Source organism: Hyperoodon ampullatus, assembly GCF_949752795.1.
Source record: "Hyperoodon ampullatus genome assembly, chromosome: 4".
NCBI classification, from domain to species: domain Eukaryota; kingdom Metazoa; phylum Chordata; class Mammalia; order Artiodactyla; family Ziphiidae; genus Hyperoodon; species Hyperoodon ampullatus.
This window is the reverse complement of record NC_136917.1, coordinates 124732386-124754626: the sequence shown is the minus strand read 5'-3', so window position 1 is coordinate 124754626 and position 22241 is coordinate 124732386. Positions and strand designations below refer to the sequence as shown.

At 40.3% G+C, this 22241-nt stretch overlaps 1 pseudogene across 1 annotated transcript; it reads left to right on the top strand.

Annotated features, from left to right (window-relative positions):
• The first annotated feature begins 393 nt into the window (after window positions 1-393).
• On the top strand, window positions 394-7169 carry LOC307051293 (beta-citrylglutamate synthase B-like; annotated as a pseudogene). Its single transcript has 2 exons — window positions 394-477; window positions 5904-7169. The product of its transcript is annotated as a beta-citrylglutamate synthase B-like (transcript).
• Window positions 7170-22241: the final 15072 nt, after the last annotated feature.

Here is a 22241-nt window from a genome sequence, read left to right as displayed (position 1 = left end):
GCCAAACTGGGAGTCAGACACTCTCTCCTCCTGCCAGACGATCAGAACAGAGACATCAGATACGTCCTTCCAACTACCACAGAAATAGAGAGAGGGCAGAACAAGCCAGACAAAAGAGGCTGGGATCTATCTAGTCTGAGGTTGAAACCTCTGTGTCACACTCACCTGGAGGCACCTTCTTATTCCCCAATTCCCTCAAGGAGGAAAAACCCTAGATCTTCTATGCCTTGGAGTTAAAACACACTCTCCTGACTTAATTCTCTCTCCATTTCTGTCCGAGTTTAAAAGACTTAGCTACACCACCATTTTGAAAAGCCGGTTTTTATTTTAACTCATCCATCTTACTTCAAGTCTGGCACCAAATGCTATGTATTTCCCATATGCACTAAGGAAATGGAATTAAATTGCTCCAGGAAGAAATTAGAATATGCAGAAAAACAGTGTCCTGACTGCAAAGTTTGTTGGTTGCTAGAACAGGTAATTGAAAGAAATTGTAGAATCTTCTTCCAGAACCAACCTTTGAGAAAAAATACAAGCCAGGTTCTGAGCTGACCTCCCTAGAGGGAGACTCTGAATGTCACTTACTACCTTCTGATGCATCAGAATTTCAGGAATTAGATTGAAAACTCCAGAGTTCAAATGCCTCAATCCACAAAACCAGCTAATGTTATTTTGTAACCCTTTATTTATTCAAAAGATTATTTTATTAACCTATTCTAAGGACCTAGATACATTAAACATGGATTTTATTTTCAGTTTTAAACTGAGATCAGCAACATGGATTTTATTTTCAGTTTTAAACTGAGATCAGTAACACTGGAGTTCCTATTAAGGACTCTTGGAAAGATTGTCCAGACTCTTCCCATTTGCAAAAAAAATCAGTAGGTTTCCATTCATTTGCATGGTGGACTACATTTTCCTCTCCTCTGACGCCTTTTTCTATAATTATATCATTTTATTTAAAAAAACTTCTATCTTTGCTTATCGACTGGTTCTTCCTTTTTTTTTTAAACGCATCCTTTAAAAGGTAAACGGGAGAGACCTTCAAGATTGAGGAGTAAGACGCAGAGATCACCTTCCTCCCCACAAATACATCAGATATACATCTACATGTGGAACAACTCCTACAGAACACCTACTGAACGCTGGCAGAAGACCTCAGACCTCCCAAAAGGCAAGAAACTCCCCACGTATCTGGGTAGGGCAAAAAAAAAAACAGACAAAAGAATAGAGACGGGACCTGCACCAGTGGGAGGGAGCTGTGAAGGAGGAAAGGTTTTCACACACTAGAAGCCCCTTCACGGGCGGAGACTGCGGGTGGCGGAGGGGGGAGCTTCGGAGCCGCGGAGGAGAGCGCAGCAACAGGGGTGCGGAGGGCAAAGTGGAGAGATTCCTGCACAGAGGATCGGTGCCGACCAGCACTCACCAGCCCGAGAGGCTTGTCTGCTCACCCGCCAGGATGGGAGGGGACTGGGAGCTGAGGCTTGGGCTTCGGTTGGATCCCAGGGAGAGGACTGGGGTTGGCTGCGTGAACACAGCCTGAAGGGGTTAGTGTGCCACAGCTAACCGGGAGGGAGTCCAGGAAAAAGTCTGGAGCTGCCAAAGAAACAAGAGACTTTTTCTTGCCTCTTTGTTTCCTGGTGCGCGGGGAGAGGGGATTAAGAGCGCTGCTTAAAGGAGCTCCAGAGACGGGCGCAAGCCACGGCTATCAGCACGGACCCCAGAGACGGGCATGAGACGCTAAGACTGCTGCTGCTGCCACCAAGAAGCCTGTGTGCAAGCACAGGTCACTATCCACACCTCCCCTCCCGGAAGCCTGTGCAGCCTGCCACTGCCAGGGTCCTGTGATCCAGGGACAACCTCCCCGGCAGCACACACAGTGCGCCTCAGGCTGGTGGCAACGTCACGCTGGCCTCTGCCGCCGCAGGCTCGCCCCGCATTCCGCATTCCGTACCCCTCCCTCCCCCCGGCCTGAGTGAGCCAGAGCACCCGAATCAGCAGCTCCTTTAACCCCATCCTGTCTGAGTGAAGAACAGACGCCCTCAGGAGACCTACACGCAGAGGCGGGGCCAAATCCAAAGCTGAACCCCGGGAGTTGTGCAAACAAGGAGAAAGGGAAATTTCTCCCAGCAGCCTCAGGAGCAGTGGATTAAATCTCCACAATCACCTTGATGTACCCTGCATCTGTGGAATACCTGAATAGACAACGAATCATCCTAAAATTGAGGCGGTGGACTTTGGGAGCAACGGTAGACTTGGGGTTTGCTTTCTGCATCTAATTTGTTTCTGGTTTTATGTTTATCTTAGTTTAGTATTTAGAGTTTATTATCATTGGTAGATTTGTTTATTGATTGGGTTGTTCTCTTCCTCCTTTTTTTTAATATATAGATAAATATATATATATTTTCCTTTTTCTCTTTTTGTGAGTGTGTATGTGTATGCTTCTTTGTGTGATTTTGTATGTATAGCTTTGCTTTTACCATTTGTCATAGGGTTCTGTCAGTCCGTTTGGGGTTGTTTTTTTTTTTTAGTGTAGTTTTTAGCACTTGTTACATTGGTGGATTTTTTTTTTCTTTGGTTGCTCTCTTGTTTATTTCTTTCTTCCTTCCTTTTCTTTTTATTACTTTTTAATTTTTCAATTTTTATTAATTTTTCATTTTTTTATTTTAATAACTTTATTTTATTTTATTTTTCTTTCTTTCTTTCTTTTCTCCCTTTTCTTCTGAGCTGTGTGGCTGACAGGGTCTTAGTGCTCTGGCCGGGTGTCAGGCCTGTGCCTCTGAGGTGGGAGAGCTGAGTTCAGGATATTGGCCCACCAGAGACTTGCTGGCTCCACATAATATCAAACAGCAAAAGCTCTCCCAGAGATCTCCATCTGAACACTAAGACCCAGCTCCACTCAACAACCAACAAGCTACAGTGCTGGACACCCAAGGCCAAACAACTAGCAAGACAGGAACACAACGCCACACATTAGCAGAGAGGCTGCCTAAAATCATAATAAGGTCACAGACACCCCAAAACACACCACCAGACATAGTCCTGTCCCCCAGAAAGACAAGATCCAGCCTCATCCACCAGAACACAGGCACTAGTCCCCTCCACCAGGAAGCCTACACAACCCACTGAACCAACCTTAGCCACTGGGGGGGAGACACCGAAAACAATGGGAACTACGAACCTGCAGCCTGCAAAAAGGAGACCCCAAACACAGTAAGTGAAGGAAAATGAGAAGACAGAGAAACACACAGCAGATGAAAGAGCAAGGTAAAAACCCACCAGACCAAAAAAATGAAGAGGAAATCGGCAGTCTACCTGAAAAAGAATTCAGAGTAATGATAGTAAAGATGACCCAAAATCTTGGAAATAGAACAGAGAAAATACAAGAAACGTTTAACAAGGACCTAGAAGAACTAAAGAGGAAACAAACAATGATGAACAACATAATAAATGAAATTAAAAAGTCTCTAGAAGGAATCAATAGCAGAATAACTGAGGCAGAAGAATGGATAAGTGACCTGGAAGATAAAATAGTGGAAATAACTACTGCAGTGCAGAATGAAGAAAAAAGAATTAAAAGAATTGAGGACAGTTTTAGAGACCTTGGGGACAACATTAAAGGCACCAACATTCGAATTATAGGGGTCCCAGAAGAAGAAAAGAAAAAGGGACTGAAAAAATATTTGAAGAAATTATAGTTGAAAACTTCTCTAAGGTGGGAAAGGAAATAGTCAAGTCCAGAAAGTGCAGAGAGTCCCATACAGGATAAATCCAAGGAGAAACATGCCAAGACACATATTAGTCAAACTACCAAAAATTAAATACAAAGAATAAATTTTAAAATCAGCAAAGGAAAAACAACAAATAACATACAAGGGAATCCCCATAAGGTTAACAGCTGATCTTTCAGCAGAAACTCTGCAAGCCAGAAGGGAGTGGCAGGACATATTGAAAGTGATGAAAGGGAAAAACCTACAACCAAGATTATTCTACCCAGCAAGGATCTCATTCAGTTTCGATGGAGATATTAAAACCTTTACAGACAAGCAAAAGGTAAGAGAATTCAGCACCACCAAACCAGCTTTACAACCAATGCTAAAGGAACTTCTCTAGGCAGGAAACACAAGAGAAGGAAAAGACCTACAATAACAAACCCAAAACAATTAAGAAAATGGTAATAGGAATAGGAACATACATATCGATAACTACCTTAAATGTAAATGGATTAAATGCTCCAACCAAAAGACAGACTAGCTGAATGGACACAAAAACAAGACCCATATATATGCTGTCTACAAGAGACCCACTTCAGACCTAGGGACACATACAGAGTGAAAGTGAGGGGATGGAAAAAGGTATCCCATGCAAATGGAAATCAAAAGAAAGCTGGAATAGCAATTCTCTATCAGAAAAAATAGACTTTAAAATAAAGACTGTTACAAGAGACAAAGAAGGACACTATGTAATGATCAAGGGATCAATCCAAGAAGAAGATATAACAATTGTAAATATTTATGCACCCAACATAGGAGCACCTCTATACATAAGGCAAGTGCTAACAGACATAAAAGGGGAAATCGACAGTAACACAATCATTTTAAGGGACTTTAACACCCTACTTTCACCAATGGACAGATCATACAAAATGAAAATAATTAAGGAAATGCAAGCTTTAAATGATACATTAAGCAAGATGGACTTAATTGATATTTATAGGACATTCCTTCCAAAAACAACAGAATACACTTTCTTGTCAAGTGTTCATGGAACATTCTCCAGGCTAGATCATATCATGGGTCACAAATCAAGCCTGGGTAAATTTAAGGAAATTGAAATCCTATCAAGTATCTCTTCCGACCACAATGCTATGATACTAGGTAACAATTACAGGAAAATATCTGTAAAGAATAACAACACATGGAGGCTAAACAATACACTACCAAATAACCAAGAGATCACTGAAGAAATCAAAAAATACTTAGAAACTAATGACAATGTAAATACCATGACCCAAAACCTATGGGATGCAGCAAAAGCAGTTCTAAGAGGGAAGTTTATAGCAATACAATCCTACCTCAAGAAACAAGAAACATCTCAAATAAATAACCTAACATTACACTTAAAGCAATTAGAGAAAGAAGAACAACAACAACAAAAAACCCTAAAGTTAGCAGAAGGAAAGAAATAATAAAGATCAGATCAGAAATAAGTGGAAAAGAAATGAAGGAAAGAATAGCAAAGATCAATAAAACTAAAAGTTGGTTGTTTGAGAAGATAAACAAAATTAATAAACCATTAGCCAGACTCATAAAGAAAAAAAGGGAGAAGACAAATCAATAGAATTAGAAATGAAAAAGGAGAAGTAACAACTGACACTGCAGAAATACAAAGGATCATGAGAGATTGCTACAAGCAACTATATGCCAATAAAATGGACAACCTGGAAGAAATGCACAAATTCTTAGAAAACACAACCTTCCAAGACTGAACCAGGAAGAACTAGAAAATATAAACATACCAATCACAAGCAATGAAACTGAGACTGTGATTAGAAATCTTCCAACAACCAAAAGCCCGGGACCAGGTGGCTTCACAGGCAAACTCTATCATTTAGAGAAGAGCTAGCACCTATCCTTCTCAAACTTTTCCAAAATATAGCAGAGGGAGGAACACTCCCAAACTGATTCTATGAGGCCACCATCACCTTGATACCAAAACCAGACAAAGATGTCACAAAGAAAGAAAACTACAGGCCAATATCACTGATGAACATAGATGCAAAAATCCTCAACAAAATACTAGCAAACAGAATCCAACAGCACATTAAAAGAATCATACAAGGAGATTTTTCAGCAGAGGACTGAAGCTTCTGCCCTAGTCTTCTGACCTGTCTTTCTTGTCAGCCTGCACTACTGATTTCAGACTCTGTGGGAGCTCCTACAATCCTAGAAAGAGTGTATATTCAGGAGGAAGTAACCCCAGAAAAGGAAGGACAGGCCGATCAAGATATGTAGCTCTGTGGCCACCAAGTTGTGGTTTTTGACAGATCATCAAATCAGGGAAGACTATCCCCAAAAAGAGATCTTACGAGCATTAAAGACCAAATATTGTAAGGAGGAACTGGACTTTAGGGCTGTGGTGATGGATGAGGTGGTGCTAACAATCCATCAAGGAAACCTGGGTCTTCATATCAATGGAAAACTAATTACTGCCTACCCTCCAGTGGTGGTAGTGAGAATACCAACCCGTTGGGTACAAAGTGATAGTGACATCACTGTTTTGCACCATCTAGAGAAGATGGGATGCAGGCTGATGAACTGACCTCAAGACATCCTAAACTGTGTTAATAAGTTCTAGACATTTCAAGAGTTGGCAGGTCATGGTGTTCCTCTGCCAGATACTTTCTCTTATGGTGGTCATGAAAATTTTGCTAAAATGATTGATGAAGCAGACGTACTGGAGATCCCAATATTAGTGAAGAATACACGGTGTCATAGAGGCAAAGCAGTTTTCTTGGCTCGCGATAAGCATGATTTGGCTGATCTAAGCCATCTTATTTGCCATGAAGTTCCATCCCTGTTTCAGAGATATGTTAAAGAGTCTCATGGAAGTGATGTATATGTCATTGTCATGGGAGGCCGTGTGGTTGACACCATGATAGCGCTGTTCAACAGATGGGAGGATGCAAAGCAACTGCTCACTAGGTGGTGTCGGGATGATGTGCTCATTGAGTAAACAAGGGAAACAGCTAGCTATCCAGGTGTCTGATATCCTGGGAATGGATGTGTGTGGCATTGACCTGTTGATGAAAGACTACGGCTCCTTCTGTGTCTGCAAGGCCAATGCAAATGTAGGTTTCATAGCCTTTGATAAGGCTTATAACTTAGATGTAGCTGGTATCATAGCTGAATATGTCGCCTCCCTTCTGCCCTCTAGCCGGCTCACCTGGCATTATGTCCCTGCTCTCTGTGGTGTCCACGGCCAGTGAGACTAGTGAGCCGGAGCTGGGTCCCTCAGCCAACACTGCTGTTGATAACATGAGCGTATGTTCCAGCTCTGTTGACAGCGACCCTGAAACCATGGAGCGAGAGCTGCTCACCAAGCTCCCAGGGGGCCTATTCAACATGAACCAACTGCTAGCCAATGAAATCAAACTCCTGGTGGAGTGATTCCACCAGTAAATAATTAACCAACAAAACCCTTGTAAAGCTTTCTTTTTCTTCTTTCCTTTTTTTCGTTCTGTTTTCTTTTTCTATTTTTTTTTTAAACCAACTTGCAATGCTGTTCATGGAAAATGCTCAGGAAGATGAGAGAAAACTGAGTAGGATTAGTTAGGAAGGAAGAAGGGGGAGATAGATGAGACTTTTGCTACTAACCTGTTACTGACTTTGATTTACAAAGAAGAGAAGCAGAAGAGGTGAGATACAGAAAAATGTCAGGCTCTCATAATTACCCTTTTAAATTACTCAAAACTGTGTAGGCTCTCAGGCCATGAAGGACATAATTTTTTCATGGTGTCTTTCTTTTGTTTTTGTACAGTTGGCACAAATTTCAGAGTCGTGTAACTTCACATTGTGTTGTAATCCATGAGGAAAACATCTACCTAAATTATAATTTTTTATACAAATCTGAAAATTCAGCCTATACACTATTATCTAGGAACTTTATGTTCATAGTTATGAAATCTTGAGGAGCTCTTTTATTGACTTTTTCCCCCTTAATTTGGGTGGGAGGGCAATGTGAATGTGACCCCATAAAGGTTTTTTTAATGATAAAATTGGCATGTTTGCATGATAAAGGGTAAATGAACAGTACTGCAATGTCTGGCACACAAAATAACGTTTACTCCATTGTAGATAAAATTGCACTAGTTAAAATATGTGCATTGACTTGTATCTGTTAGTGTTTTATCCTTTTTTGAAAGATATATGCTCTGTTAATGTTGCATTTGTTTTTAATATATGCTAGTCTTAACATTCACGGATCTATGCCTGCATCTTTAACAATGGCCAAAGTGGAGAAAATGATACCTTTTTTGTTAACAAGACACTGACTTAAAACATGTGCATTTAAAACCTTTTATTTTTTTCCTTTTTTCTTTCGGTGGTTGGGCATTTAAAGAATACGGACAAGGAAAAATATTTCTGGGGGACAAATCAAGGGTCTATAAGTTCCTAAGTATAAAATTGAAGTGATTTCTAATACCAGCGTTACATATCTACGTTTTTCACATTTTAGGAGGGGGTGTGTGTGCACGTGTATGTGTGCACACATGTGCACGCTTGCATGTTTATGTGCTTTGCTTTTTGTTTACATCAAGCAATCAAAAAGGAAAGATTCTAGAAAATGGAGCATGATGGGAAATAGTTTGTTACTTAAAAAAAAAATGAGTCGTTTTCATAACTGTTATCTACTGGGTAGAGGTACTCACCTAAAGACATGAGGAAAATAGCTGCTTCTTAGGCTTTTGTGTATATGTATGTTGTTTACTTTTTCTCTTTGCTTCTAGACTGTTCAGTGTATGATTTATTCCAGGATACATGCTTTTCCTCTGCTTCTTGCTGTGCATTTTCTCCTATTACACATAGGTTTTAGCCTTCAATATTCTACTCTTTATATTACTTTATTTCTGAATTTATAAAAGCCCCCAAACTGCACATAATATGAGACTTTAAACATGGGTAAAACTATCCCAATAAATGCTTTGAAAGGTGTGTTAAGAAATGGAGATGCTCCAGAGCTCAATGTAACTTTTTTAAGCAGCAAGTTCCATCTCCCTACAATCCTCTGAAACTTTTTACCCGAGTCCTTTTTTTGCCCCTCCAGTGCTTTTTTCCTTCAGATGGACCTTAAACATAATTTATTTGACACTACTAGAGAGACTTCAAGGCAATAAGATCAGTATTAACCAGCTCTAACAGAGGTTGGATCATGCTTATTTGTACAGTTTTCCCCCTATTTAAAAAAAGGAATGTAATAAAACTTGTTTTTTCTATAGAATTAAATAATAATAAAATGGAGAGAAAGGTTGATTGTTGACAAATCAAAAAAAAAAAAAAAACAGGATCATACACCATGATCAAGTGGGGTTTATCCCAGGAATGCAAGGATTCTTCAGTATACACAAAGCAATCAATGTGCTAAACCATATTAACAAATTGAAGGAGAAAAACCACATGATCGTCATAATAGATGCAGGAAAAGCTGAATTTTTGACAAAATTCAACACCCATTTATGATAAAAACCCTCCAGAAAGTAGGCATAGAGGGAACTTACCCCAACATAATGAAGGCCATATATGACAAACCCACAGCCAATATCGTTCTCAATGGTGAAAAACTCAAGCCATTTCCTCTAAGACCAGGAACAAGACAAGGTTGTCCACTCTCACCACTATTATTCACCATAGTTTTGGAAGTTTTAGCCACAGCAATCAGTGAAGAAAAAGAAATGAAAGGAATCCAAATCAGAAAAGAAGTAAAGCTGTCACGGTTTGCAGATGACATGATACCATACGTAGAGAATCCTAAAGATGCTACCAGAAAACTAGTAGAGCTAATCAATGAATCTGGTAAAGTAGCAGGATACAAAATTAATGCACAGAAATCTCATGCATTCCTATACACTAATGATGAAAAATCTGAAAGAGAAATTAAGGAAACACTCCCATTTACCACTGCAACAAAAAGAATAAAATACCCAGCAATAAACCTACCTAAGGAGAAAAAAGACCTGTATACAGAAAACTACAAGACACTGATGAAAGAAATTAAAGATGATACAAATAGATGGAGAGATATACCATGTTCCTGGATTGGAAGAATCAACATTGTGAAAATGACTCTACTACCCAAAGGAAGCTGCAGATTCAACGCAATCCCTATCAAATTACCAATTGCATTTTTCACAGAACTAGAACAAAAAATTTCACAATTTGTATGGAAACACAAAAGACCCCTAATAGCCAAAGCAATCTTGAGAAAGAAAAACAGAGCTGGAGGAATCAGGCTCCAAGGCTTCAGACTATACTACAAAACTACAGTAATCAAGACAATATGGTACTGGCACAAAAACAGAAATATAGATCAATGGAACAGGATAGAAAGCCCAGAGATAAACCCACACACATATGGTCACCTTATTTTTGATAAAGGAGGCAAGAATATACAATGGAGAAAAGACAGCCTCTTCAATAAGTGGTGCTGGGAAAACTGGACAGGTACATGTAAAAGAATGAAATTAGAACACTTCCTAACACCATACACAAAAATAAACTCAAAATGGATTAAAGACCTAAATGTAAAGTCAGACACTATAAAACTCTTACAGGAAAACACAGGCAGAACACTCTATGACATAAATCACAGCAAAATTCTTTTTGACCCACCTCCTAGAGAAATGGAAATAAAAACAAAAATAAACAAATGGGACCTAATGAAACTTAAAAGCTTTTGCACAGCAAAGGAAACCATCAACAAGATGAAAAAACAGCCCTCAGAATGGGAGAAAATATTTGCAAATGAAGCAACAGACAAAACAGACAAAATTTACAAGCAGCTCATACAGCTCCATATCAAAAAAACAAACAACCCAATCCAAAAATGGGCAGAAGGCCTAAATAGACATTTCTCCAAAGAAGATATACAGATGGCCAACAAACACATGAAAGGATGCTCAACATCACTAATCATTAGAGAAATGCAAATCAAAACTACAATGAGGTATCACCTCACACCAGTCAAAATGGCCATCATCAAAAAATTTACAAACAATAAATGCTGGAGAAGGTGTGGAGAGAAAGGAACCTCCCTACACTGTTGATGGGAATGTAAATTGATATACCACTATGGAGAACAGTACAAAGGTTCATTAAAAAACTAAAAATAGAACTACCATACGGCCCAGCCATCCCACTACTGGGCATATACCCTGAGAAAAACATAATTCAAAAAGAGTCATATGCCACAATGTTCATTGCAGCTCTATTTACAATAGCCAGGACATGGAAGCAACTTAAGTGTGCACTGACAGATGAATGGATAAAGAAGATATGGCGCATATAGAGAATGGAATATCACTCAGCCATAAAAATAAATGAAATTGAGTTATTTGTAGTGAGGTGGATGGGCCTAGTGTCTGTCATACAGAGTGGAGTGAAGTAAGTCAGAAAGAGAAAAACAAATACCATATACTAACATATATATATATAGAATCTTTAAAAAAAATGGTTCTGAAAAACCTAGGGGCAGGACAAGAATAAAAACGCAGACGTAGAGAATGGACTTAAGGACAAGGGGAGGGGGAAGGGTAAGCTGGGACGAAGTGAGAGAATGGCATGGACATATATACACTACCAAATGTAAAATAGATAGCTAGTGGGAAGCAGCCACATAGCACAGAGAGATCAGCTTGGTGCTTTGTGACCACCTAGAAGCGAGGGATACGCAAGAGGGAGGAGATATGGGGATATATGTATATATATAGCCGATTCACTTTGTTATAAAGCAGAATCTAACACACCATTGTAAAGCAATTATACTCCAATAAAGATTTTTAAAAAAAGGTAAATGTGCACTTATCAGAACCTGCCATTCTGTAACAATGTCCTATTTCTGTCTTTCCTCTCATGCTTATGGCCCCCACCTGCTTCTTCCACTTCTTACCCTCATTGCTCACTTACAATTTGGGTTTTGCTCCTTCCATTCATTAGATTCACACACTGACCTCTTCTTGCCCAAAGGTATTTTACTAAATCCCTTTTCTATTTGATATCTCTGGAACAAAAGGCAGCTCACTCCCTGAAAGTGACTCTGCCCTTTGCTGTGTGGCACCTCATTCACTGGTTCCTTCCTCTGTTTTCCTGGCCATCCCTTCTCCATCCCTCTGTTGACTCTTTCCTGTATCACACCTCTTATCTGCTGACATGTCTCGGGACTTAATAACCCCTTTGCCTTTTTCCCTTTCTACACTTACTCCTTCCTAGAGACACATCCATTCTCAAGGCTTCCCTGACCCCCTTTTGCTTCTAACTTCTAAATTTTCATCCCCAGCCCTAATATCTTCAACTGACCAATTCTATCAAGGAAAGCTCCATTTTCCAATTTCTTAGACTAGGAAGTGTGAATTCATCTTTTTCTCCTTTCTCTCACCCCTGCCCTGCCTCTTTGCCCTAAGAGTAAGCAATTTGGAAGCCCAGTCTTTCAGAGATGGGCTGCACCCACTCAAGACTACTTATGTGAGCAGGCGTTCTGGGACCATGATGGGTGGGAGGATAGTACCACGAGTGTGTGGAGGGGATCATTACCAGGCTATAGAGTATCAGTCTACAGAGATTCTTTGCTAAGAAGGACTAAATCAGTGAAATCCTAAGAGAAACTGGAAGGCTGAGAGGTAAGAATATAGCATCAATATGAAGAGTCAAATTGGCACAAATTGAAAAGTTTAATGATATCAAACTGACCAGTATATGGGGAAACAGGTACTCTCAAAAAATAGCCAGCATGCATGTAATTTGTTATAGCCACCTTGGAAAGAAATTTCAGAGTATCTCTTACAAATGTAAATGCGTATACTCTATGACCCAGCAATTTCACTTCTTCATATACACTAATGAAATACATACCCACATATGAAGGCATATGAAGAAGAGGGCATGCTTAAGAATTTTACTGCAGCGTTGTTGATAATATTAAAATATTAGAAATAATCTAAATGTCCCAACTAGAGAATGGTTTAGTAAACTGTGATGTATCTGTTATTCAGAATACCACACAGAAGTACAAGATTGAAGTAGATGTGCACTAATACAGAAGCCTCTGCAAAGACACAGTAAAATAGAAAAAAGAAAGGCATGTTGTCGAATGATACATATAATATATAATTTCTATAAAAACATACACATATATAAACAACAATGAAATCCATGTTTTTTTCAAGGACATGTAAGTATACAGTTGTGTAACAGAAGAGCTGCACAGCAAAATGATTAGAAGGATTATTTCTGGGGAGGCAGGAGAGGACTGAGGCTGGGATGGTGAACAAAGAGGACTTTATCCTTATCTGAATATGTATTTTTTTAGAACAAGGAAAAGTCACGCTTATGTCAGTTGTGTGATTATTAGAGAGACAAGGAGAGAGGGAGAGAGAGAATGAAAGAGAGAGAATGAGAGAGTAAAGAGGAACCAGAGAATGAAACAAAGTAGCAAATAGAATGGCCAGAAATGAGCTGTGTCAGAGCACAGTTAAGGAACTGGTTCTGCAGACATAGCCTGTCCACTGCAGTGTTTCCCCAGTGCGTTTTTCAGCATACTTGGCTGGCCCAGAAGTGTCCTCAAAAGAACCAAGTTGTGTTGGAAGGAGTGGCCACTGCAGGCAAGGTTGGTGGGGCCAGCAAAAGGAAATAGGGCCAACAAAGCAATAGCTGATTAGTGTTTAGCTTTGGGAAGGTGCAGATAAGACATAGGCTAGAGCCATGGTTGGCTGGAAAGAGGCCTAGTCAATGGGAAAGAGGTCACAGTAGAATCCATGGACAAAGCAGGCTGGAGTTTGGGCAATGGGTACATGTCCTGTGTACATACAAGACAGGAATAGCTCTATAGAGTCAAAGTTAGATGCAAATTTCAGAGATAATTGCCAGTGGGTTTTGCTATTTCCATGGGATATTGAAATAGCTGTTGCTTTTTACATTGGATGGTTTCTATTATCTTCTAGTCAGTCCTTTCTTGAGGTAATGCTGTTACCTTAAAATAGTCTGAAATTTCTCCCTGATTCTTACTGGCACACTCAGGCTCCTTGTCCTCTTGGATTATGATAATATCCTAATAAATGTCTTCACTACCTCTTCATTCCAATGCATCCTACCTATCACTGCCAGATTAATTTTCTTAAAGCATCACTTGTCTCATTTTAATTCATATAATCACGGAATGGCAGTGGTCCTCTTTTGCCCAAGGTCTTACCCAACCCAGTATCAGGATCAAACTCCTCTGCTTTGCTCTAAAAGATCTAAGTAATATGAACCATTTTATGTTTAGATAACACTGACTCCCACTCTGCCCATAATTTGCATCATCAATTCCTCAGAACACTGGAGTTCAACCCCCAAGTCCAGTCCTTTAAAAGTATAAGAAGGGCTTCCCTGGTGGTGCAGTGGTTGAGAGTCTGCCTGCCAATGCAGGGGACATGGGTTCGTGCCCCGGTCCGGGAAGATCCCACATGCCGCAGAGCGGCTGGGCCCGTGAGCCATGGCCGCTGAGCCTGCGCGTCCGGAGCCTGTGCTCTGCAACGGGAGAGGCCACAACAGTGAGAGGCCCGCGTACCGCAAAAAAAAAAAAAAAAAAAAAAATTATAAAAAGTCAGTGGTAGACACCAGGTTAGTCCTTTGGTATATCTGTTTCCCAATGTGGCCTCAAATCATGTACATTATTGTCATCCGAAGAAAACTTAAGTTTTCTCTGCTTCTCACCTACCGTCCTCCTTCTTTTCCTAAACCAAAGGAACTGAGTCATTTATCCTACTTCTGTGACCTTACACAGAGCATGCTCACACTAGCCTCTCTTCCTTCTCTCCAATTCAGGTCAGGCTCTTTGTGCACTCCACTCCACTCTTGTGCCTTTGCTATTAGCCAACCCCTGAAGAGCTCTCCCTACTCCTTCATCTATCCAGATTCTACATATTCCTACCTCAGCTTGCATCTCTATCATGTAGTCTGTTCTAATAACTTCAGCCTACAGAGAGGTTGATCCCATCTCTAAATTCTTAAAGTATTTATACACATCAGAAAATAACATTAATATATATTTTATTGTTCTTCTTGATTTCACGTGTGTGTGTGTGTGTGTGTGTGTGTGTGTGTTCACCTCCCAGTGTAAGTACTGTAGAAGGAATCATATCTTTATTTTTATTGCATTTTCTCTGGTCTTTGCCCCAGTGCCTTATTCATAGTGAACACTGACTAAGTACTAAGTGATGAATTGATCTGATGTATTTTATACTTGTGCTTAATTATTCTTTATGTATAATATTAATGAGGACTCTTTTGGTTGCAAATGGTAGTAACTCAAATCAAACTGAGTTAATTTAAAAGGGATTTGGTTCACCTAACTTAAATTGTAGGAATACTTTGGTTTAAGGCAAAACTGGATCCCTGTGCTCAAATAATATCATTAAAAATCAATCTTTCTACAACTGCATCAAAACAAAAATAAAAATAAAAAACCTAGCAATAAATTTAACCAAGGACATGAAAGACGTATACACTGAAAACTATAAAACACTGATGAAAGAAATTGAAGAAGACACAAATAAATGGAAAGATAATTTTTGTTCATGGATTGGAAGAATTTATATCATTGAAGTGTCCATACTACCCAAAGCAATCTACAGATTCAATGCAATCCCTGTTGATATTCCAATGGCATTTTTCACAGAAATAGAACAAATAATCCTAAAATTTGTATGAAACCATAAAAGACCTTGAATAGCCAAAGCAACCTTGAGAAAGAAACAAAGCTGGAGGCATCATGCTCCCTGGTTTCAAACTATATTACAAAGCTATAATAATCAAAACAGTATGTTATTGGCATTAAAAACAGATGCATAGATCAACGGAACAGAATGGAGAGCCCAGAAATAAACCCACACATATACAGTAAATTAATTTACAACAAAGCAGCCAAGAATACACAGTGGGACCTGGACAGTCTCTCTTCATTAAATGTTGTTGAGAAAACTGGACAGAAACATGCAAAAGAATGAAACTGGACCACTATCTTACACCATACCCAAAAATTAACTCAATATTGATCAAAGATTTGAACATAAGACCTGAAAGCATAAAATTCCTAGAAGAAAACATAGGCAGCAAGTTCCTTGTTATCTGTCTTGGCAAAGATTTTTTAGATTTGACACCAAACCAAAGGCAAAAATAAATAAATAAATAAGTGAGATGATATCAGACTGAAAAATCTTCTGCATGGCAATGGAAACCATCAACGAAATGAAAAGGCAACCTACTGAATGGGAGAAAATATTTGTAAATTATATATCTGATAAGAGGTTAATATCCAAAATATATAAAGAACTCATACAACTTAATAGCAAAAAGTAAATTAATTATTTTCTTAAATCCAATTAAAAGTGGGCAGGAGACCTGAATAGACATTTTTCCAGTGAAGACATACAGATGGCCAATAGTACACGAAAAGGTGCTCAGCATCACTAATTATCAGGGAAATGCAAATTTAACCACAATGGGATATAACCTCACCCCTGTCAGAATGGCTGCTATGTAAAAGACAAGAAATTACAAGTGCTGGTAAGGATGTGGAGAAAATGGAACATTTGTGGACTCTTGGTGGGAAGGTAAATTGGTGCAGCCACTATGGAAAACAGTACGGAGGTTCCTCAAAAAATTAAAAATAGAACTACCATATGATCCAGCAATTCCACTTTTTGGGTATTTATCTGAAGAAAACAAAAACACTAACTAGAAAAGATATATGCAACCTTATGTACATAGAAGAATTATTTAGAATAGTTGAGACATGGAAACAATGTGTGTTCATCAATAGATGAATGGTCAAAGAAATTGTGGTATATATATATACAAAGGAATACTATTCAGCCATAAAAAAGGATGAAATCTTGCCATTTGCAACAACATGGATGGACCTTAAGGGCATTATGCCGAGTGAAATAAGTCAGAAAAAGACAAATGCCATATAATCTCACTTATATGTGGAATCTAAAAAAGAAAAGAAAAGAAAAAACCAAGCATACAGAAAGAGAAGTGGTTGCCAGAAGCGGGGGGGGGGATTGAGGGGGTGGGCAAAATGGGTAAAAGGAATCAAAAGGTACAAACTTCCAGTTATAAAATAAATAAGTCAAGGGAGTGTAATGTATAGCATGGTGACTAAAGTTAATAATATTATATTGCATATTTGAAAGTCATTAGGAGAATAAATCTTAAAATTTCTCATCACAAGAAAAAATAATATGTAACTATGTATGTTGACAGATGTTAACTACAGATGGTCCCCAACTTACAATGGTTTGACATACAATTTTTTTGACTCTTTCCAGGCTAGCAGATATGCAGCATGATACTCTCTTGTGATGCTGGGCACCAGTAGCTCCCAGTAAGGAAGACTACCACAAGGGTGAACAAACAATATACTTACAACCATCCTGTACCCATACAACCATTCTGTTTTTTACTTTCAGTACAGTATGTGATAAATTATATGAGATATTCAACAGTTTATTATAAAATAGGCTTTGTGTTAGATGATTTTGCCCAACTGTAGGCTAATGTAAGTGTTTTGAGCATGTTTAATGTAGGCTAGGCTAAGCTATGATGTTCAGTAGCTTGAGTGTATTAAATGCATTTTCACATATTTTCAACTTATAATGGGTTTATTGGGAAGTAACCCCATTGTTGTAAGTTGAGGAAGATCTGTAGATTATTTTGGTGATCATTTTGCAATACATACAAATATCAAATCGGTATGTTGTACACCTGAAACTACTATAATGTTGTATGCCAATTATCCTCCCCCTTCCCCCAAAAATCAATCTTTCTCCATCTCTCCATTCTGATTTTCTCTGGGTTGGCTCTCAGGCAGTTTGTTGATCGTGAGTGGCACCAGAAACTGCAGACTTTCATCTTATCCCCTAGCAACCCAAGGAAAAGAAACTCTCAATATTAGGTTGAAATATATAAAACTGTCATTTATGTAGGTCTAAAATGGTTGAGTAAAAGCAATTTCAAATGTTTCAACATAATAGTTCTAGAAAAAGTCCCAAGGCCTAAAGTTCATTACTTCAGTTTAGATTTCGTACCCACTAATAAACCAATCATTGTGGCTACTAGAAGATAGTACTCTTATTGGCCAGGTCTGATTCATATGCCCACCCATGAGCCATATGACAAAAAGGGAAAGAAGACTGGTTTTCTCAAAGGAAATTTAAGGTGCTATTATCACAAAAAGGAGAATAAAATCAAAGGAGGCAAAACACCAGATGCCCACTGTGCATATAATAAATAACAAATGTGGCAATTTACCATGAAGGTAACAAAACCCAACTTCAGGGAACCTCATTGCATAGGCTCCTCCCAAGACCATATTAGATAATTCTGTATTTAATTTTTTGGATTCTTTTTCTTAAAGAAGGGCCCCCAGTTATATGTTTTAGGACCAATAAAACCTGGAACTGCATCTAATAAAAATGCTCAAAATTATTTTTGAAATTAATAAATATTCCAATATATTGTACTTCTTTCTGGTTTTAGTGGAAATAAACCATTTACTAAATAGTTTATTCACTAAATTCTTTGCAATAACTTAATCTTTTTTTTTTTTTCTTTTTTTTTTTTGAGGTACGCGGGCCTCTCACTGTTGTTGCCTCTTCCGTTGCAGAGCACAGGCTCCGGACGCGCAGGCTCAGCGGCCATGGCTCACGGGCCCCGCCGCTCCGCGGCATGTGGGATCTTCCCGGACCGGGGCACGAAACTGTGTCCCCTGCATCTGCAGGCGGACTCTCAACCACTGCGCCACCAGGGAAGCCCACTTAATCTCTTTGCATACTAATAGGAAATAACGATTATTCCTTTCAGATCTTTCCAACTTCTCAGGATTCAGCATCTTAATGTATTTTTCTTCGCCTCTGTCACAGACCCACACAGATAAGGTCCTTTTCCATTTTTGCACAGCCCAGTTTGAGATGTGCATCTCTGGGTTGCACTGTGGTTCCTGATAGCACCAATTTGAAGAAACTTACCAGTTGTTTATATTCACTCTTAACTAATACTCATTTTTTAAAATTCTCAATTCTAAATCAAAACAACTTCTCTAAAATTACCATAGAGAACATGAAATGTAAGGTGGATCTTATATTGCAGTGAATCTAGGATGTGAGTTGAGTCAAAGCTGTATACCTATAGAGGACCCATTATCAGAATTGTGCCAAAATTGGGTCTAGATAACCAGAAAATGTACCCTTGTTATTGGGGTTTCCAACTGCACTTTACCCTTCTATTTGGCAGTCAGCCCCAGGAATGTAAATTCATGCTGTTTTGAATGAGGGGGAAGGTGAGGGAACTAAGTCTGCCTGCTGCTATTCTGATTACAGCATTTGTCCCTCAGAGAGACAGCTCTGGGATTGATGCTATTTTTCTTCCCTCTCAGGAAAATGGCTTGGGCTGTGTATCAGGGAAGACCAAGGGGCACCTACAAATGACAATTTCTGCTTAATCCCCCAGCATGTTTCCAAATCTGTGGTCCTTCAGATGTGCCCTTGATTCTGACCCATTTATTCCCTCCCCCCCTCCACCTACTGCAAGAAATATGGCATAGAAACAGAGCAGTGCAATTGTGTTGCCTTTTTTTCTTTTAATTTGTTGAAATGGTCTCTAGGCAGAAGAAGCGGGGAGTAGAAACCAGATGGCTGTAGCTGAAGTAGAAACCCACTACTAAGGAGCTTGGAGACGCTCAAATCTGGTGGCAGTACTTCCCTGCAGGGACAGGGGATGAAACAGCAGAGTGGTGGCAAAAGATTTCCAGAGGACTCACCTCCAGTGTCCTGTTTTCTCTATCCTAGGTCCACACACGTGTAAAATGCAGTCCCTTTTCCTTTAATTTTCCAAAGCACCACGAACCTTGGGTTAGAGCAGACTTTTCTTTAAGTTTGGTAGTGGAGAGAGAGGTAGTTAGTGGTAACCCAAGGGTCTATATCACAGGACTTAATTTACAAATGAGTATTATCCATCCTTCCTTCGCCTCCCTATACCTTTCCTCAGCATCCCAACCACTCACCAAATCCCAGAAAATTTCACCAAACCACCTGATGTGTTCTTCGACCTCTCCTCCCTACACACATGAGGTAGAGAGAAATTTGAGACTGAGGGAAAAATGAACCATCAGAGTTGGCTAAGAGTTAACCTCCTCATCTTCCTACATTTGGGGAGACTCAGCCAACAGAAGAGCCCTTCATCCTGGTCTCCCTACCATCTAAGCACCTGGAGGATAATAGCACACCAAGGTCTGGGGTGGGAGCTGATGCTTCTCTCCCCCACTCATCCTTAGGGAAAACTGACTCAGTCTTTTGTGAAGCACTATAAAAATGCAGCTGAATATCCATTCGGATATCCCCTGGTTAGGGTTTTTTCCTCCCCAACCAAATACATGGTATCTTTTTCAACACTATTTCTCCAACACCAACTGGGTGTCCTACAACTCAATACCTGGAGTTAGCGTCAGGCCCCACATGTTTAAGGACTCAGACCCACAAATCTGCCCTCACTGCAGAGACCAGTCACAAGTATAAAGTCCCCGGATTACCTATACTTCTGTCCAACTTGTCTACAAATTCGGGGGTTCCCACAAATGCCTCTCAGATTCGATAATTTGGTAGCATGACTCACAGCACTTGGGAAAGCACTTTACTTACCAGCTTATTATAAAGAATACGACTCAGAAAGAGATGCGTAGGGTATGGGAGGGGGGAGGGGGAGATGCCATGCCCCCTCTCTGAGTATATGCCAACCTCCCAGCAAACCTGTCTTCACCAACCCAGAAGCTCCCTGAACCCCATTGTTTAGGGGTTTTTATGGAGGTTTCATTATGGAGGTTTCATTATGGAGGTTTCATTATGGAGGTTTCATTATGTAGGCATGATTGGTCACACTATTGGCTATTCATGATTAAATCAGTCTCCAGCCTCTCCCTTCTGAGGAAGTTGTGGGGGGGAGGGGCGGGCTGATAGTTCCAAATGCCTAATCAAGGCTTGGTCTTTCTGGTGACAAGGGGCTCCTATCACCCTTATCACTAGGGAAATTACAAGGGTTTTAGGAGCTCTGTGCCAGGAACTGAGCACAAAGACCAAATATCTTTCTTATTATACTACCCCATTATGTTCACGTGCCCTGTAAAAAAATTCTAGAAACGTCTCCTTAAGGTGTTAGCCTTTCTGGCTATTTCTGGCTCTCCCCCTCTGTATACTCTCTATAATCCCTTAAGAGATTGACCAGGAACCTCCTTTTTGTTCTTCATTAGGCTCTGCAACACATAAGGAGTTCCCCTGTGGCAGACTTCTTTATCTGTCCCCTCCAAACAAACCATTCATGGGAACAAGCATTCTCAGAGCATTGGAGTTGAATGCCCATGCTACCTCTCTTCCTTCCAGAAGAATCTTAGGATGCCAGTGGTAAGGGTGAACTTAAATGGCCAAGGAACTCACCCCCCAGGGCCCCCTTTCACACAGTCATCTTCCCCACTATCCTGGGCCACCTCCATTGGCTTCTGGGTCACTGATGCCCCGTAAAGGACAGTTGAGTCATTTTGAGTGTCCAGGGAGCCCTGTTGGCTCTTATTTGTTCAAATCTCTATTGGGAAGCTCTCAGAGCTGGGTCCTGAGATTCTGGAATGGAAGACCAGGAGCTTGACTCGTTAAGATGGGATGGGATGGGTTGAGGACCAGTTTGACTGAAGACCTCTTGCATTCTGCCCCCACTGCTGCAGGTTTCTCTCCCGGCACATGGTGAACATAGACAAAAACAAAAACACCACCACAACAACAAAACTCCCGGAAACAAAGCTATTTTTAAAAACTGTTATCAAGAGATCTTCCTTCTGAGGCACAAACCTCACTCCCTCCTCTTTGGGCTTTACTAATCTGTGGCCCCGGAATGTTTTGGAAGGTGAGGGCCTCAAGCCCACACTGGTTGATCTGAAATCCGTGTTTATGTCCCAGCATGTGGCAATGTGCTCCACTCTGATGACACTTTTCGTTTCTAATAATAGAGCAGATGAAGTAATATTGCAATTGATGTTCCCGGGGATTTGATTGGATAAGTGCATAAACCCTGGAGGGGGAAGGGGTTTGGACGGATCACATTAGTATTCCTGTCCTATCAATGTGCGGGGCCGCGAACAACGTCAGCCGGACCGATTCCCTGCGTCTGCCAGTCCCGCCACGGATTCATTAGGGATCCTCGAACAGATGAGCCCCGTGGAGACGAGGAATCAAGACAACGGATTAGAGCCAATTGCCTGCTTCGGGGACTGCCAGCCCTTCCAGGCCTGGTGACGGGGGAGGGAGGAGATAGACGAACGGAGCGCCGCTGCGGGAAGACACCCGAAGCTAGAGCGACAATCTTCCCCCTGCCCGCCCTCCTCTCCACCTGGCAGCGCAGGCTTTGAAAGCTGCTCACCCATCTGAATGGAAACTAGGAACCGCCGAG